The 6000-nt window shown below is 59.8% G+C and overlaps 1 long non-coding RNA gene across 1 annotated transcript; it reads left to right on the top strand.

Moving 5' to 3' along the window:
* Positions 1 to 351: 351 nt before the first annotated feature.
* Positions 352 to 4562, top strand: LOC118679107. The gene is made up of 4 exons (XR_004975123.1): positions 352 to 464; positions 2438 to 2486; positions 2614 to 2805; positions 4211 to 4562. It is a non-coding gene; the product is annotated as an uncharacterized LOC118679107 (long non-coding RNA).
* The last annotated feature ends 1438 nt before the right edge of the window (positions 4563 to 6000 follow it).

The raw sequence follows: 6000 nt of genomic DNA, 5'->3' as shown, positions 1-6000 counted from the left end.
CTAGAAACATCGATGAGAGAGAAACATCGATCAGCTGCCTCCTGCACATCTCCCACCGGGGATATGCCCGCAACCAAGGTACACGCCCTTGACCGGAATCGAACCCGGGACCCTTCAGTCCGCAGGCCGACGCTCTACCCACTGAGCCACACCGGTCAGGGCTTAACCGTTTTTATTCTGAATACCTCTTTCTAGAGAGGGTTTCACAGTTTTAAAGCCTAGCTTATCTCCAGATCCAGATGGATCAGCCCTAAGCCTTGCCTGTGTGCAGTGACGTAGCTCCTCCCCCTCACTCCCTCCCGCCAGCCACCGCGTCTGACTCTCGTTCTGTTCTTAGCGCCTGTGTGTGAACAGCGTGGTCACCCCACTCCCCTCTCTCCACCCACTTTCACAGCATCTCACAGCCTCAGCGTCAGGCGAGGGTGCGAGCAGCCTGTTCACCTCTCGCCCTGTCAGCCGTTTCCGTGAGTGACATTTACCTTCTTTAATGAAAAAAACGTTTTTAATTTCCCAGCTTCTATAGCAGATTCTGAAAGTGTCCTATGATCAAATTGTAGAGGTGGTACATGGACATTTATTATTATTTTTTATTTTTTATTTTTATTTTTTTTTTTATCCCCCCGCCCTAGACAGTCCCCTAGCCTCCCCTATCCCCCAGTGTCTTATGTCCATTGGTTATGCTTATATGCATGCATACAAGTCCTTTAGTTGATCTCTTACCCCCCTACCTCCTGCCCCCCAACCCTCCCCGGCCTTCCCACTGTAGTTTGACAATCAGTTTGAGGCAGCTCTGCCTCTGTATCTATTATTGTTCAAAAGTTTATAATGGTCTCTATTATCCATGAATGAGTGAGATCATGTGGTATTTTTCCTTCATTGACTGGCTTATTTCACTTAGCATAATGCTCTCCAGTTCCATCCATGACGTTGCAAATGGTAAGAGATCCTTCCTTTTTAGAGCAGCATCGTATTCCATCGTGTAGATGTACCACAGTTTTCTAATCCATTCATCTACTGATGGGCACTTAGGCTGTTTCCAGATCTTAGCTATGCTGAATTGTGCTGCTATGAACATAGGGGTGCATATATCCTTTCTGATTGGTGTTTATATTATTATTATTTTTTAAATATATTTTATTGATTTTTTACAGACAGGAAGGGAGAAGGATAGAGAATTAGAAACATCGACGGGAGAGAAACATCGGTCAGCTGCCTCCTGCACGCCCCCCACTGGGGATGTGCCCGCAACCAAGGTCCATGCCCTTGACCGAAATCGAACCTGGGACCCTTCAGTCTTCAAGCTGATGCTCTATCCACTGAGCCACACCAGTCAGGGCTATTTTTTTAAAAACATATTTTTATTGATTTCAGAGAGGAAGGGAGAGGGAGAGAGAAAGAGAGAAACTTTAATGATAAGAGAGAATCATGGATCGGCTGCCTCCTGCCCACCCCACACTGGGGATCAAGCCTGCAACCTGGGCATGTGCCCTTGACCGGGAATTGAACCCTAACCTCCTGGATCATAGGTTGATGCTCAACCCCTGAGCCACACCGGCCGGGCGGTAAATGGACATTTAAAAGAAGAGTCTCATGTTTAACGTGTATTGGGAAATATCTGTGTAGGTACGTGTATCTATCACGAGCCCTTCAACTTGTGGTGTCATAAATCTAATTAGGGTGAAATGAGAGTCAAATTAAAACAATTTTTAAATTTATTTATTTATTTATTTTAGGTAGAGAAGGGGAGAGAGAGAAACATCGATTGTTGTTGCACTCATTTATGCACTCATTGGTCGATCTTGCGTGAGCCCTGACCGGGGATCGAACCCACAACCTCGACGTATTAGGATGATGCTCTAACCAACTAAGCTACCCGGCCAAGGCCTCAATTTTTAATTTTTAAACATTTTTTTTAGTTTTTTTCATTGATTTCGGAGAGAGGACGGGAGAGAGGGGGAGAGAGAGAGATAGAAACATCCATGATGAGAGAGAATCCTGGATCGGCTGCCTCCTGCACGCCCCACACCGGGGGTCGAGCCCGCCACCCGGGCCTGTGCCCTTGACCAGGAATCGAACCCTGACCTCCTGGTTTCCTAGGTCGATGCTCAACCACGGAGCCACACTGACCAGGTTCAATTTAAAAATTTTTAAAGGGAGCCGAGGTGACGAAAATGATTACATGCTGTGCAGTCCCAGAGGCAGATGTGGCGAAAGTGGTGAAGGGCGTTGGGAGATGGATCGGAAAACTGGTCCTGATGGTCAGCTTGGGAGCCAGGGAGCGAGCGAGGACTGTGCTGTGCTGGCCGGGCCGGGCGGCTGGGTGGGTGGCTGCCTTCCCTGTGGGTGGCCGCCTTCCCTGTGGCGGGGGTGGAGGGGTGGGGGGGGGCCGAGAGAGCACACCTCGCGCTGAGGACACGGCGACTCTACCTTCTTCCAGCTCCTCGCTGACCGTCCCCACATCCCGTCTTGTGCCGTGACTTCCTCTTGTAAGTTGTTTTTCTCCGTGTCCCTAACCACCCTTTCACCCTGTCCTTCACCAAACAGCATACCTTCGGGTTGAATCATCGTCTGGGTCGCCCGGCCTGTTACACGAAGCCCCTCTTTTGCTTGCAGACGCCCAGGAGCCACCTCCAAAAGGAGTTGTTTGTGGGGTCCCCGCGGCCGGGCCCACAGCTGAGCCAAGTGGCACTCGGCGGCCACAGGCCGTCCCTCCGACAGGTGTTTGCTGAGCGCCCGTTCCCTGCCGGGCACTGTGGTCGGAGGAGCCTGCCTTCCTGGCAACAGGCGCATCGGAGTAAGATGAAGGTGAGGGCATGCCGGGGGGCAGGGGTGGGGGGCATGGGCTCACAGGGGCGGTGAGGGGGCTGTCGGGGCGATGGATGGGGTGGTGCCTCCCAGGCCGAGGGGCAGCCCACACAGGAGCAGGTGCAGCCCGTGTGGCCGGTGAGGGAGCCGAGGCCAGAGGCCTGCTGCCCACGGAAGGGTGTGTTAGGGCCTGGGTGGCCTCCTCCCTGCGCAGGGGGGCCCCGGACCCCGTCTGCTCAGGGCGGTCACTCGGGTCCACAGCCACTGGAGGGAGGGCTCCACCCTCCGCACACCCGGTCCTTCCCGCCCCTCCCCTCCGGTCCAAGGCCTGCCGGCTCCCGCCCCGCATGCCCTCATTCTCCCTTTCCCGGCTCACCCACTTCCGCCTCCTATCTAATCTCAGGAGGGAAAACTGGCTCGGCGTGTCCCCACAGGCCGCCTCCGGGAGCCTCCGTTCCTGCTTCCCCTGAACCCCTGGGAAGGGCGGAGGCAGGCAATCCCGAAAGCCAGGTACCGCCCGGCCCAGAGCAGTCCCCGGGAAGCCCTGCGACCCGCTGCGGCTGGGCACCTCCCAGTCCCCGCTGGCTCCTCGCCCACACCCCCCAGGCAGCCGCGACCACCGACCCACCCGCGTGCGGCAGGCTCAGGTGCAGAGGGGGAGGCCCTCGCCCAGGTCACTCGGCAAAGACCCAGGAGGGCCCTGGCGGGTGTGGCTCAGTGGACGGAGCGTCAGCCCGCGGACTGAAGGGTCCCGGGTTCTAGTCCAGTCAAGGGCACAAGCCTGAGTTGTGGGCTCCGTCCTCAGTAGGGGGCACGGGGGAGGCGGCCGATCCATGATTCCTTCTCATCACTGATGTTTCTCTCTCTCTCCCTCTCCCTTCCTCTCTGAAGTCAATAAAAAATAGACTAAAACAACAGCAAAAACTGACAGTTCTAAAAAAAAAAAAATAGACAAACAGGCAGGAGAGGCAGGAGGTGAACCAGGTCTGTAACTCGGAGCTTCGGCTTCCCTCCCCATGGCTCCTCACTCACCTGCAGACCTGAGGGTCTGCCCAGGGCTGGAGCCCTCCCCTGGGACACACACACACACACACACACACACACACACACGTGCAGCCACCACACATGGCACCTGTGGCTTCAGGGGTGCCGCCCACGGCTGTCTCTGCATTGTGTGCCGTGGGCTGGGCCCCACCTTGTCACACCGGACGGGTCCCCAGAGCACCTCTGGTTCCAGCCAGCGGCCCTGTCCCCCAAGCAGCCCCCCTCACGGCCCCCTTTTGGAGACGGACTCCCCACCGTTGCCTTCGGTAAACAAGCTATTCTGGGTCGGATCACATCTCCCCAAAATCGTGTCCAGCCGGAGCCTGGAGTGTACCCTGACTTGGAAGTTGGGTCTTTACAGATGCCATTGGTGAAGGCGTGACAGAGGGGCAGCGGCCTGAGAAGGTGGCGGCGGAAGTGGGAGTGAGCGTCGGCACCAGAACCCGGGGCCTGAGCTGGGCCTGCACCTGCGCCTGCGCCTGCACCTTGGGAGGGAGGGGGCGGCCCTGAGGCGCCTGGACACGGCCTTCAGCTCCCAGCGGTGAGGACAAGGTCCTGTGGTTTGAAGGCCCAAGGCTGGGTCTCTGTCCCCCCCGCCACCCCCGTGCCCGGGGACCGAGGACAGTCAGTGTTAGAGGGGATTCCGGTGCCTCCCAGGCCCCCTCTGTGTCTGGGGCCGGCACACCCACCACCAGCACTGCTCCCCTGTAGCTGAAGGACAGACCGTGCGCACGTGCGTCCGGGGGCCCTGGACGGCCCCTCCTGGGTCTCCTGTCTCAGGTCTGCTCCAGGGCCCTGCTCTGCCCCTGGCAGTTCTCAGTGGGGGACTGTCTCCTGGAGGGCAGCCGCCAGCGGGGGCCTGGGAGAGGTGGGCCCCGTCCAGGGACAGCTGCAGGGTGAGGGTCAGGGTGAGCAGTCCCCAGGCTGCAGGGTGAGGGTGGGGAGAGCAGGGCTGCAGGGTGAGGGTCAGGGAGCAGTCCCCAGGCTGCAGGGTGAGGGTGGGGAGAGTAGGGCTGCAGGGTGAGGGGTGTGGGGGGGAGGAACCCCCAGGCTGCAGGGTGAGGGTGGGGGGAGCAGGGCAGCAGGGTGGGGGGGGGAAGCAGCCCCAGGCTGCAGGGGGGGAGGGAGCAGGGCTGCAGGGTGAGGGGTGTGTGGGGGGGAGCAGCCCCAGGCTGCAGGGTGAGGGGGGGGATCAGGGCTGCAGGGTGAGGGGTGTGTGGGGGGGAGCAGCCCCAGGCTGCAGGGTGAGGGTGGGGGGAGCAGGGCTGCAGGGTGAGGGGTGTGGGGGGGGAGCAGCCCCAGGCTGCAGGGTGAGGGGGGGGATCAGGGCTGCAGGGTGAGGGGTGTGGGGGGGGGAGCAGCCCCAGGCTGCAGGGTGAGGGGGGGGATCAGGGCTGCAGGGTGAGGGGTGTGGGGGGGGGAGCAGCCCCAGGCTGCAGGGTGAGGGTGGGGGGAACAGGGCTGCAGGGTGAGGGGTCGCGGTAAGCAGTCCCCAGGGTGCAGGGTGAGGGTGGGGTGAGCAGGGCTGCAGGGTGAGGGGTGTGTGGGGGGGAGCAGCCCCAGGCTGCAGGGTGAGGGTGAGGGGAACAGGGCTGCAGGGTGAGGGGTCGCGGTAAGCAGTCCCCAGGGTGCAGGGTGAGGGTGGGGTGAGCAGGGCTGCAGGGGGAGGGGTGTGTGGGGGGGAGCAGCCCCAGGCTGCAGGGTGAGGGTGAGGGGAACAGGGCTGCAGGGTGAGGGTGGGGGGAACAGGGCGGCAGGGTGAGGGGTCGCGGTAAGCAGTCCCCAGGGTGCAGGGGGAGGGTGGGGTGAGCAGGGCTGCAGGGTGAGGGGTGTGTGTGTGGGAGCCCCAGGCTACAGGGTGAGGGTGGCGTGAGCAGCCCCCAGGGTCGGTGGTGCAGCTCGGCCAGCGAGGAGGATTGGCAGGGCTTCCTGGGAGAGGGGGGTGGATTTGCATGAGAAAGAACACTGGCCTCATTGACATTCTCCTTGTCTAGAGTGGAACAAAACCACCAAGAAAAGGAGAGCTTCAATCCCGACAACTTGGCCACTGAGGAGGTTGTCAGCTTCCAGAAATAGAGAGGAAATGGCCTCCTTGGGCCACTCCAGGGGCTCCCCGCCCCCTGCCCGCCCCTACTGCCCACTCAAGGCCAG

The sequence above is a fragment of the Myotis myotis genome, unplaced genomic scaffold (genome assembly GCF_014108235.1).
Source record: "Myotis myotis isolate mMyoMyo1 unplaced genomic scaffold, mMyoMyo1.p scaffold_m19_p_22, whole genome shotgun sequence".
Classification (NCBI taxonomy): Eukaryota; Metazoa; Chordata; class Mammalia; order Chiroptera; family Vespertilionidae; genus Myotis; species Myotis myotis.
This window is presented reverse-complemented; position numbering and strand designations above follow the sequence as displayed.